The following is a 12,935-nucleotide window of genomic DNA, read 5'->3' as shown; positions in this document are numbered from 1 at the left end:
TGGCTCCCTGTCTTCTAGCACATTAAATTTAAAATCCTTGTTCTCATCTACAAATCCCTCCATGACTTTGCCCCTATCTTTACAGTTTTCTTTAATCCTATATCACTTCCCGAGTGCTTTGTTCCCCTCCACACCCCTTCCTCTCTTTGCTCCACCATGAACGGCAGAGTGTTAAGCTGCCTTGGCCCTACTCTTTGCAACTCCCTCACTAAACCTCTGTGCTTCCTCAATTCATGCTCTCACCTTGAAAACCCTTCTCAAAAAAAATCTCCATGACCAAGTCTTAATTTCAAACTTTCTGATCTCTTCCTTCCTGGCTTAGTGTCCATTTATCTCACTTCAAGTTTGTTGTGAAATACTTTGGGTGCAGACAGTCTTTATGGATCTTTGTGATCCCTTGCTATTATGGGGAAATGCATGGTAGCATTCTATTATCTACATAATTTTTATATTTATCACTTGTTTAACGTGTCCCATCTTTCAAAGATGTGATGCCTGAGACTATGGCCTCCGAGACATTGCATCTTAAACATTATAGATCTTGATTGGGGAGGGGGGGGGGAAATGAGCACTTAACCTATTAAGTTGGCAGTCAAATGTCTGATTGACTAAACGTGGACAAATGAAAAGCAGATCAATTCAGTCAGGAGGTAGCAATGAACAATGAGTAAGCAACAGAAAACTAAGGAATCAAATCCTTCACTTTTTTAAGGTACTAATCCCGAACTGACAATACCCAAAACTGACCAATGGTTTGAGCCACCATCTTTTTTTTTAGCTACCTGCAAATATACTAATTTAAGTAACATAAGAAACCCATTATGAAGTTAAGCAATTGAAAATATTTTCATTCATAAAGTTGCCTGTACAGTGTTGCAAATCCCTGAAAAGCAATTTATTGCAGAGGCCAAGTCTTGTGTTAGAAGGCAACTGAATTTGGAGTACTTCATAGGAACAGGAGTAGGCCATTCAGCCCCTCGAGCCCATTCTGCCATTCAATCTGATCATTGGCTGATCTGTACCTCAACTCCATTTACCTGCCTTTGATCCATAATCCCTTGGTACCATTACCTTACAAAAATCTAATGATCTCAGTCTTGAAAATTTTAATTGACCCAACATCCACTGCCTTCTGGGAGAGAGTTCCAGATTTCCGCTACTTTGTGTGAAAAAAATACTTCCTGATTTCACTCCTGAATGGCCTAACTCTAATTTTAAGATTATGCCCCCTTGTTCTGGATTCCTCGACCAGAGGAAATGGTTGCTTTGCATCTATCCTATCGAATCCTTTTGTCATTTTAAACACCTCAATTAGATCACCCCTCAACTTTCTAAACTCAAGGGAATTCAAGCAAAGTTTATGCAACCCGTTCTCGTAATTTAAGCCCCGGTATCATTCCGATGAATTTCCAAGCCAATATATCCTTCCTGAGATGTAGCGTCTAGAACTGAATGCAGTACTCCAGATGTGGTCTGACCAAGGCTCTGTACAACTGAAGCATAACTTCCTTCCCATTGTATTCCAGCCCCCTTGAGATTGAGGCTAACATTCCATTAAACCTTTTTGATTTTTTTTTATATATACCTGTGCACAAGGTTTGTGTACACATCACTAAATCACCAAAATCTCTTTGTTCTACCACAGTTCCTAGTTTCTCACCATTTAAGAAAATAGATACAATAAAAGCAATTCACATTTACCTTCACTGCTCCAACTAATTGTTTCCCTGTCTGTTATTGCTGTCATTGCACAGAATTGGGTGGGGGATGGGCAAAGCTTCTTAGAGCTTCATGATGTGGAGATGCCGGTGATGGACTGGGGTGGACAAATGTAAGGAATCTTACAACACCAGGTTATAGTCCAACAATTTTATTTTAAAATCACAAGCTTTCGGAGATTATCTCCTTCGTCAAGTGAGTGAGTGAGTGAAAGGTTCTCAAATCGCATATCTTATATTAGGCTGGGACACGCTCACACCAATCAAAGGTGTCGTTGGTGTTCAGACAGGTTAGCCACGGAAAACAGTTCTAAATACACAATGGGTCAGGTTACAAAGCCAGAGAGAGAAAGAGACCCGAAAGGCAGAGAGAGAGAGAGAGAATGTCCAGTTGTATTAAAAACAGATAACTTTTTTTTCCCTGCTTACGTGTAGCGTGACATGAACCTAAGATCCCGGTTGAGGCCGTCCTCATGGGTGCGGAACTTGGCTATCAATTTCTGCTCGACGATTTTGCATTGTCGTGTGTCTCGAAGGCTGCCTTGGAGAACGCTTACCCGAAGATCGGTGGCTGAATGCCCTTGACTGCTAAAGTGTTCCCCGACTGGGAGGGAACTCTCCTGTCTGGCGATTGTTGCGCGGTGTCCGTTCATCCGTTGTCGTTGTGTCTGCATGGTCTCGTCAATGTACCATGCTCCGGGGCATCCTTTCCTGCAACGTATGAGGTAGACAACGTTGGCCGAGTCACAGGAGTATGAACCATCTACCTGGTGGGTGGTGTCCTCTCGTGTGATGGTGGTATCCGTGTCGATGACCTGGCATGTCTTGCAGAGGTTGCCGTGGCAAGGTTGTGTGGTGTCGTGGACGCTGTTCTCCTGAAAGCTGGGTAATTTGCTGCGAACGATGGTCTGTTTGAGGTTGGGTGACTGTTTGAAGGCGAGTAGTGGAGGCGTGGGGATGGCCTTAGCGAGGTGTTCGTCATCATCGATGACATGTTGAAGGCTGCGGAGAACATGGTGTAGTTTCTCCGCTCCGGGGAAGTAATGGACGACGAAGGGTACTCTGTTGGTTGCGTCCCGTGTTTGTCTTCTGAGGAGGTCTATGCGATTCTTCGCTGTGGCCCGTCGGAACTGTCGATCGACAAGTCGAGCGTCATATCCCGTTATTACGAGGGCGTCTTTCAGCGTCTGTAGGTGGCCATCGTTTTCCTCCTCGTCTGAGCAGATCCTGTGTATTCGTAGGGCCTGTCCATAGGGGATGTCCTCTTTGACGTGGTTAGGGTGGAAGCTGGAAAAGTGGAGCATCGTGAGGTTGTCCGCGGGCTTGCGGTAGAGTGAGGTGCTGAGGTGCACTTCTTTGATGGAGATTTGTGTGTCCAAGAAAGAAACCGATTCTGAGGAGTAGTCCATGGTGAGTTTGATGGTGGGATGGAACTTGTTGATGTTATCCTTCGTCGTCCAGTTCATGTCACGCTACACGTAAGCAGGGGGAAAAAAAAGTTCTCTCGCTCTCTCTTTTGGGTCTCTTTCTCTCTTTGGCTTTGTAACCTGACCCATTATGTATTCAGAACTGTTTTCCGTGGCTAACCTGTCTGAACACCAACGACGCCTTTGATTGGTGTGAGCGTGTCCCAGCCTAATATAAGATATGCGATTTGAGAATCTTTCACTCACTCATTCACCTGACGAAGGAGATAATCTCCGAAAGCTTGTGATTTTAAAATAAAATTGTTGGACTATAACCTGGTGTTGTAAGATTTCTTAGAGCTTCAGTCATTGAGTTGAGATTTGTTTTCATTCTGCTGATGCCTTGGTACTTTTCAGTTGGTTGCAATCGATGCTGGTCATCACAAGCCCTTCCAATCTCTTTTTGGTATGAGAGTGAAGAAAGTATTCATTAAGCTAAGGGAGACAATCACATTTTAGAACCATGACAGGAGGTTCAAAATACACCAGGACTTTTTGATTGGCAACAAGACATTCACAGAGCAGCACAGCACCTATTGTTTCTAAGTTTTGCCTGTTGCCCACCCAATTCTGTGCAGCGACAGGGAAATGATTATTAGGAGAAGTGAAGATAATTTTTTTTTGTATAAAAGCTTTACATTTTTCATGATTTAACATTTGAACTTCCTGTTGCGATTACCTCAGATAATGTACCTAACTATATTCAAAGGATTGTCTGCATTCAAGGTGTTGCCACGTGTTTTTTTCCCCATATCCCAGCTTCACCTTCGCAACAACTCCCAGGGAGGGAGGAGGCTCGTATGGAGCATAAACTCAGGCATGGACCTGTTGGGCCGAATGGCCTGTTTCTGGACTGTACATTCTATGTAACTCCAATTCACTGTGAGCAATGCCACAAGAGATCTGTTACTACCTAATAAATTACAGTAACAAAGTTGGACTTGGCTTGTATTTAGAACTTCTTGAATTATCTATCTTTCGGTTCTTCAAAGTTTTTTTTACATCTCATGCAAGTCTAAGTAGGAGCCATCACCAGGTTAAGGCACTTAACAGGCCATTGAGCCGGACACAACCAAGGTTGAAAAGGATAAAAGAGAAAATAAAGTAAATCAGTTAGTAGTGGTAAGGTAATATGAAGTTTGGGTTTTAAAAGACTGTAGATTATAGAATAAGGGAAAGACTTGTGGAGGTAAGGAGTGCCATAATTTTGAGGCCAGTCAAAAGAACCCGTGTGATGAGTCTTAATTGCAGTGCAATTATGTAGGGATGAAGAAGAGCGTGTAGAATTAGAATGGAACACATGATGCAAGTTGAGAGGAGCACTGAGAATCATACTACTGACAAAATGGAGAAAGACCAGAAATATAGAGGGGGGTTGGATACTGTAAGTGAAGAAGAATTGTCTATCAGATGGTAAGCTTGCTTTTGTATCTTGTCCAGGAGTGCAAAAGATACTAAAGAGCCTCTTCAGATATGTTGGTCTTTAAGTATTGGACAGATGTTGTTGAGGAGCAATTATGAGCATTCTACTTGAGGTCAGAGGAGATGATGAGGCCCAGAATGTCTAGTTGAAGGACATGGGGTAGAGCCACAAGAGGTGGTAGCTGTTGTTTAGACTTAGTTGAGATATGAAATAATTGTGTCTTTGAAGAATTGAAAAAAAGCATGAGTTTCACTGCTCCATTGAACGACAGAAAAAAAATCAAGGTCTAGTGACTGAGCATTGCGATAGAATGGGGGACAGTCTTGTCTGTAGAGTCGCAGGCACAGGATGGTGCAGTTGATTTACGCTGCTTCTGTTGCTCTGAAAATGAGAAAATAATGTTTCTATACAGTAAATATGCATCCCATTTGTTGTAACTGGGTTAATTTGTACTATTTTTGCACTAACCACAGAAGCAGCAGCAGTTGATAACTTACAGGATGTAGAAGTTCTGTTACTGAAGTGCATTACCATCAGTACCTATTAACATCTTTTGATTTTTTTAATATCTTTTTGGAATGTTTTTGTGAAGATTCTACACTTTATATTTATATTTATCTATTATTTTGCATCTACCACACCCTGATGCCACACTCCAGACACAACATTTTGATATGTATGAGAAATATTCTCAAAATGCTGCATGTTTTAGAGCTGTAGCCTGAAACAGACCAGCACATTCCAATCTGCAGAGTACCATGACTAAACAATTAAACTCTGACCTTAGCCTGTGCTAAATTAATGACTATTGTCATCGAAGGGGCACAGCTCCACCACAGCAGAAAAATGCATCCTGACCTTACAGAACAGCACATCATCCAACTTATCATGAACGACACCACAGGAGATATGCTATACATATATATAAAAATTCTGAGACTCATCCATCATTATTTAAATGTCATACTGTTACTTGTTCAAATTTCTGTATCACACTTAAAAGTATAAATAGTAAGAAAGCCTATTGGTTCCAGTTTGCAGAGAAACATCCTCATCGCCACACAATATCTTCTAGTTGGTTTCGAGCATTACACTTAAAAAGTATAAAGAAAGAAAGACAGTCTGACCTCTAATTAATCCAAGGGTCTGCCTAACAACAATTACCTTATTCCTTAATGGCTGCAAGATGTAATCGGCGAGTTGTCTCAAGAAGCTAAGTTGCACGCAGCTGTACATTAATGCCAAATAATACATATGCGTAGGACAACACAGTTAATGTCATAAAATAGCATTGATTTTGACCTACTGTGAGCTGTATTGAAGTTACTGAACTTTATGGCCATTCTGCAACTTGGCAACGAGCTTGGTGTGTCAAAAATCTATGAATACTGAAGTGGAGGCTCTTTTGGTGTAAAGGATGGGCTGGCTTATAGAAAGAAAGTGAGCTTCTGAACAGTTTCTGTTTGCTTGTATCTGTTGAACATCTGTGATCTTTTTGAAGAATTGAGGAAGCAAGATTTTTACTTTTTTTGAAAAGCGTGGAAGAAATCATTCAGGAATTCAGACTTAAGATTTTCCTGCAGCTTTTTCGAAGAGCTGAGCAATTTGCCTCTGGGGCAGGGAGCAATTAAATGCCAACCAGCCAGTAGCCCAATTAGCTTCTGCAAGTAAGAGTGTCATCTTCGATTTTTAAGAAGCAAATTTCTAAGGATGTCTTTGAAGGTGAGAAAAGTAGCAAGACAGAGAGGTTTACGAGAGTAATTTGAATGGAGGATATGAGGCATAAGGCTCCATCATCTATGGTGGAATGGAAGGAGTGGGAACAGACACAAAGCAGTCCAGAATCAGAAGAGCAGGGAGTGTGGGCTGGGACTTGAAGCTGCAGAGGTTGAACGAGGCCATAAAAGGAATTATACATGAGGAAAAGGATTTTCAAATCAATGTGCTGGAGGATGGCAAGCCAGTGGACATTGGTGATGTGTCATAGGTGAATGGATTTAGTATGGGATTGGATGTAGGTAGCAGAATTTTCTGAGTTGGTGTTTATGTAAAGTGAAGCTCCGGAGACCATGAGGGAGAGGTTTGGGTCTTGTCTGTGTTTAGCTGGAGGAAGTTCCAGCTCATCCAAGACTTGATATTGGACAGGCGGTCAGGCAGCAGAGCAACAAGTATGGAGTTGAGGGTGATGGCAAAGGTGGGAGTTGGAACCTGACCCCATGCTTACAATGTTGCTAAGATGCAGCACTTTTATATGAGGAATACTAGGAGAAAGAATGGAGCCTTGGGGCATGCTAAGGCGACTTGCAGGGATAGGAAGAACATCCACTGTAGTCTATGCAGCGATAGGTAGGAATTGAACCATGAAAAGGCAATGCCACAGAGGAGGACCACAAAAGATGGGCAATAGAAGGATGGAGTGGTGAACCATATTGAAGGCCTCAGAGGTTGAGAAAGATGAGGAGGGATAACTTACCACTGTTGGAGTCTCACAGAATATCATTGGTGACTTTGATTAGGATGGTACTAATCTATGTACTGCAGTGGGCAGACAGGAGAAATTGACCAGGAAAGTCACTGCCCCACTGATGAATTGTAAATTTACCTGTCAAATAAATGGGAATTTTTTTGCATTTTTTTTTTATTCGTTCACGGGATGTGGGCGTCGCTGGCAAGGCCGGCATTTATTGCCCATCCCTAATTGCCCTTGAGAAGGTGGTGGTGAGCCGCCTTCTTGAACCGCTGCAGTCCGTGTGGTGACGGTTCTCCCACAGTGCTGTTAGGAAGGGAGTTCCAGGATTTTGACCCAGCGACAATGAAGGAACGGCGATATATTTCCAAGTCGGGATGGTGTGTGACTTGGAGGGGAACGTGCAGGTGGTGTTGTTCCCATGCGCCTGCTGCCCTTGTCCTTCTAGGTGGTAGAGGTCGCGGGTTTGGGAGGTGCTGTCGAAGAAGCCTTGGCGAGTTGCTGCAGTGCATCCTGTGGATGGTGCACACTGCAGCCACAGTGCGCCGGTGGTGAAGGGAGTGAATGTTTAGGGTGGTGGATGGGGTGCCAATCAAACGGGCTGCTTTATCTTGGATGGTGTCGAGCTTCTTGAGTGTTGTTGGAGCTGCACTCATCCAGGCAAGTGGAGAGTATTCCATCACACTCCTGAATTGTGCCTTGTAGATGGTGGAAAGGCTTTGGGGAGTCAGGAGGTGAGTCACTCGCCGCAGAATACCCAGCCTCTGACCTGCTCTCGTAGCCACAGTATTTATATGGCTGGTCCAGTTAAGTTTCTGGTCAATGGTGACCCCCAGGATGTTGATGGTGGGGGATTCGGCGATGGTAATGCCGTTGAATGTCAAGGGGAGGTGGTTAGACTCTTGTTGGAGATGGTCATTGCCTGGCACTTATCTGGCGCGAATGTTACTTGCCACTTATGAGCCCAAGCCTGGATGTTGTCCAGGTCTTGCTGCATGCAGGCTCGGACTGCTTCATTATCTGAGGGGTTGCGAATGGAACTGAACACTGTGCAGTCATCAGCGAACATCCCCATTTCTGACCTTATGATGGAGGGAAGGTCATTGATGAAGCAGCTGAAGATGGTTGGGCCTAGGACACTGCCCTGAGGAACTCCTGCAGCAATGCCCTGGGGCTGAGATGATTGGCCTCCAACAACCACTACCATCTTCCTTTGTGCTAGGTATGACTCCAGCCACTGGAGAGTTTTCCCCCTGATTCCCATTGACTTCAATTTTACTAGGGGTCCTTGGTGCCACACTCGGTCAAATGCTGCCTTGATGTCAAGGGCAGTCACTCTCACCTCACCTCTGGAATTCAGCTCTTTTGTCCATGTTTGGACCAAGGCTGTAATGAGGTCTGGAGCAGAGTGGTCCTGGCGGAACCCAAACTGAGCATCGGTGAGCAAGTTATTGGTGAGTAAGTGCCGCTTGATAGCACTGTCGACGACACCTTCCATCACTTTGCTGATGATTGAGAGTAGACTGATGGGGCGGTAATTGGCCGGATTGGATTTGTCCTGCTTTTTGTGGACAGGACATACCTGGGCAATTTTCCACATTGTCGGGTGGATGCCAGTGTTGTAGCTGTACTGGAACAGCTTGGCTCGAGGCGCAGCTAGTTCTGGAGCACAAGTCTTCAGCACTACAGCTGGGATGTTGTCGGGGCCCATAGCCTTTGCTGTATCCAGTGCACTCAGCCGTTTCTTGATATCACGTGGAGTGAATCGAATTGGCCGAAGACTGGCTTCTGTGATGGTGGGGATATCGGGAGGAGGCTGAGATGGATTATCCACTCGGCACTTCTGGCTGAAGATGGTTGCTGCACAATTTGCATGCTGTGAACATGAGAAACAGCTTTGGAGATTCAAAGCAGCGTCCATATCAGACGGAATACTGGCATCAAACAAAAACCTTGAATATCATTGCTTTTAATAATTTTCATTAATGATTTAAAGGAGAGCTTAAATTGAATCATTTTCACATTTGCTGAAGGCACAAAATTGTGTGAGGGGGTTTGCAATTCAGATCAGTAGGTGGCAGGCTGATTTAGACAAGTTAGAAGAATGGCCTTTGTGTGGCAGATGTCACTTAATATGGAAATGTGCATGTCATGCTTTTGGTATTGGGACTCCAAGCATGTTTCTCCAATATAGGTATACCCATTAGAAGTATGGAATCGGGGTAATCATTAATCACTCACTAAAATGCACAAGCAATCTGTGGCGTTTTAAGTTGTACCACTCGGATCATCAAGTACAAAATGTAGAGCACTATACTTGGGCTAGAAAGGCTCTATTATGACTACATGGAGCATTGTATTGCATTTTGGTCTGTCTATACGGTGATGGCCTTGGACAACCGGCACAGACACGATGGGCCGAATGGCTTCCTCCTATGCCATAGATAGCTAACCTTAGTGCTCTTACATATGAAGGTAACAACAACAATTTCCATTTATGTGCTGCCTTTTTAATATAGAGAAAAATACCAAGGAGCTTGATAGACATCAGGCAAACAGATGAGTCAAAGAATGGGCTTGGTCAAACAAGTAGGCTTCAAGGAGGGTCTTAAAGGAGAAAAGGGATGTGCAGAGCTGGAGGGGTTTAGGGAAGGCTGGAACCTAAGCAACTAAAGGTGTGACTGCCAGTTGGAATTAGTGGTGAAGATATGAAGTTTGTGGTGGGGGCTGAAGGCAATGGCTTTGGTCTTCTCAATGTTTAACTGGAGGATGTTAAGGCTCATCTAAAATTGGATGTGGAACAATCAGCGTGATAGCACAGAGGCAGTGTAGGGCTCGAGAGAGAGAGAGAGAGAGAGAGATGATGGAGGGATAGAGCTGGGTGTATGTGTGGAAGCCTTCCCCATGTCTGCATATGATGTTGACAGAGGGCTGCATATAGATGAAAGGTGTCAAACGTGTGGGCCAGTTTTATCTGGCCTGCGGTGTGCTGTTCTGTGCTCCTGGAATAGGACATGAATCTCCTGAGCGCTGTTTCTGTGTGGGAGAAATACGCCTTTTAAATTTTGTGCCGCAGCAACTGCCCCCACTCTCCGCCCACCACCCCCCACCCCCCCGGCACTTGCTTAGGAATGACTGGCAACGAAACTGTCTGGTGGTGGGGAATGGTGCAGGGCTGGGCTGGAAGAGGGTAATTAAAGACTAGGGAGCAGGAGATTGGGATTTGACGGGGTGGCGGGGGAGGGGGGGGAGGGAGGAGAGAGGAGAGACTGAGATTGGGACTGAGGGATGGGTTAGGATACTGACATTTGGACGGTGTGGTTGGGGTGGGGTGGTGAGCACACCGGTACAGAGGAGCAGTCCGGAGATTGGGGCTCAGGGAGGGGGAGGAAAAGAGAGACAGTGATGGGAATGTGGGTCGGAGAGATGTTGGGATGGGCTTGGGAGAAGAGAGGGAGACTAGATGAATGGGGGTTGGAGATGGAGACTCGGGGGCGAGGGAGACTAGGGAATGGGGGTCGGGAGATTGGGGCCCAGGATTTTGGGGGGTGGGGGGAGGAGGATGAGAGAAACTAGGGAATGTTTGTCGGGATATTAGGGCTTGTGCAGAGGGAGGGAGAGAGAGGGTTTGGGCGATTGGGGTGGGGGGCAGGGAAATGGGGGGGAAGAGAGGGGAATGGGATGGGGTATGCGCAGGGCCCAGCATTTAAATTTCTCTGCTTTAGTGAGGGGGTGGGGGGAGACAAAAAAACCTAACTTCTCATGTCTTTTAATTGTAATGCCTCAATTTTCTACTATAAATAGTTTTGTATGTTAAATTGTTTCTCAAAATTTCTTACCTTGATTTAGGGCAAAGAAGAGAGGATCAAAGCCATCTACAGCACCAACTTGCCAAATCATCCTGACGCACGTATCTTCATGTGAAGCCAAAACCAGTACTTCGTGAGTAAACTATTCTTTCATCAAATTATGAGAAAAATACAAGATTGTAAGGTTATTGTGGCTTCATTTTTAACGTTAATTTATTATAGCCAAGTATTCAGGAATACTTCTGTTTTACTTGCATGAAGTTCATGTTTCTCATTTTGTCTTAATATAGCATCAAATTTCAACACTTGAGATTAATTCATGGCCTAGCGGTTTAAGTTTAAAAATACGGAAATGCAGCGGATGTAGTATACATTGACTTTTTAGAAAAGCCTTTGAAAAGGTACCACGTGGGAGATTACTAAAGATGATTTAGGGTTTCTGGAATTAGGGTAGGACAGGAAATTGGATTAAAAATTGGTTCGAAGGGAGAAAATAGCGAGGAAGTATTTTTGCAGCTTTGCAGATTATGGGGCAATATGATAAAACTGTTTAAAATTATGAAGAGATGGGACAAGGTATATAGAAGCAGACTTTTCCAATAGCTGAGGGGTCTAGAACAAGGGGCCATAAGTTACAAGATTAAATGCAAGAGATTTAGAATAGAGAGCTAGAAAAAATTCTTTACACAGAGTTGTGAGGTTGTGGAATTCACCTCCAGGATTAGTGGTTGAGGCACAAGCTATTAGCTCACATGGCCTGGTTAGGCTGAAAGAAGTTACAACTTGGATCAATGTATATGCTCTCAGCGGAAGAGTGGCAGTTAAAGCTGAGTGGGCACAAAATGTCTTTCGAGGAGGCCTCAACATCTTCTCAGGAGGGGGCAGAATCAGAACAGTGACCCCAATACAGCCAACTTAGTGAGCTCCAAATGAGGGAGGAAGATGCTCAGAAGGGCAAGGCTATTGCAAAATGATAACGGTGGTTTGGGGGTGGGGGCAGGTTGGACAACAAAGGCTAGCATCGGGGAGGAGAAGGAGTTCAAAGTGGGGTGGTTTGAGAACATCTTTTACTATGTCCCAATGTCCTGAAAGGTACTTTACTGCCAAGTCCAGGGAAAAGGATACTCCAGCATTACAATGGCCAGGTTATATTGTAGTGTGGACCCACAGTTTGGAAGGTATGCAGGTTTATTAACAGCCATCTTCAAAAACCAGGGGTCCCAGCATGAACAATTTTCTTGTGGGTTACTGGTATGGAAGTTGGGGGAGGGGTGGGGGGGTGGGGGGTGGCAGTGAAGGAATATCTTCCAAAACCTAAATTTAGATTTATTTGGTTCTTACCTTGATCACTTTATTTCAATGCCCTTGTATGATTCTGCTCCTATGTATCTCAATACAGCCAGCCTATCCTCCAGAAATGACTCACCCCCCCGCCCCCCCAAGGTTCCATCCCTGACCATCTCCTCTTCCTCATCTACGTCCTGCCTCTTCATAACATTTTCTGGGTTCACCCTGATCTACACCTCCACCAGATCTCTTGAACCTACCACTCTGGTTTTGTTGGCAGACTGCCTATGTGACTGTCACTGAGCCACAACTTTTTCCAGGTTGACATTGGTAAAACCAAAGTCATGATTTTCGGCCCCCACTGTAAACTCCACGCTCCTGCTATTGATTTCAGCCCCCTTCCCCAGTTACTTGAACACTTTAACGAGATTGTGTGAAAACCTAGGTGTCCTATTTGAACCCAAGCTGAGCTTTAAACACCAAATCCTATCCATCACCAAATGATCTCAACTTGGATACAATTACCCACCTCTGCCCCTACCTTATCCCTCCTGCAGCTGAAATTCTTATCCATGATTTTGTCCCTTTTTGACTTGATTATTCCAATGCCCTTCTTTCTGGCCTTCCGTCCTCCACAAACTTCAACTCGTCCAAAGGGCAACCACCAGTCAGTCACCTGTATCCCATCCTGCACTAATTCTGCTCATCCGTCACCTCCATCCTCATTGATCCACACTGCCCCCCAGTATATTAAAATAAAACTCC

The 12,935-nt window shown here is 44.5% G+C and overlaps 1 protein-coding gene across 3 annotated transcripts in view; it reads left to right on the top strand.

Moving 5' to 3' along the window:
* LOC137332931 (ecto-NOX disulfide-thiol exchanger 2-like) overlaps positions 1–12,935 on the top strand; it is a 266,243-nt gene that overhangs the window by 8,804 nt on the left and 244,504 nt on the right. For all 3 annotated transcript variants that reach the window (XM_067996973.1, XM_067996971.1, XM_067996972.1), the window contains exon 2: positions 10,924–11,016. The gene's annotated coding sequence lies outside the window, so the exon portion shown is untranslated. The remainder of the gene's footprint in view (positions 1–10,923; positions 11,017–12,935) is intronic.

This window comes from Heptranchias perlo, chromosome 15, assembly GCF_035084215.1.
Source record: "Heptranchias perlo isolate sHepPer1 chromosome 15, sHepPer1.hap1, whole genome shotgun sequence".
NCBI classification, from domain to species: domain Eukaryota; kingdom Metazoa; phylum Chordata; class Chondrichthyes; order Hexanchiformes; family Hexanchidae; genus Heptranchias; species Heptranchias perlo.
Note: the sequence above shows the minus strand (reverse complement) of the source record. Positions and strands in the feature narration are given on the sequence as shown.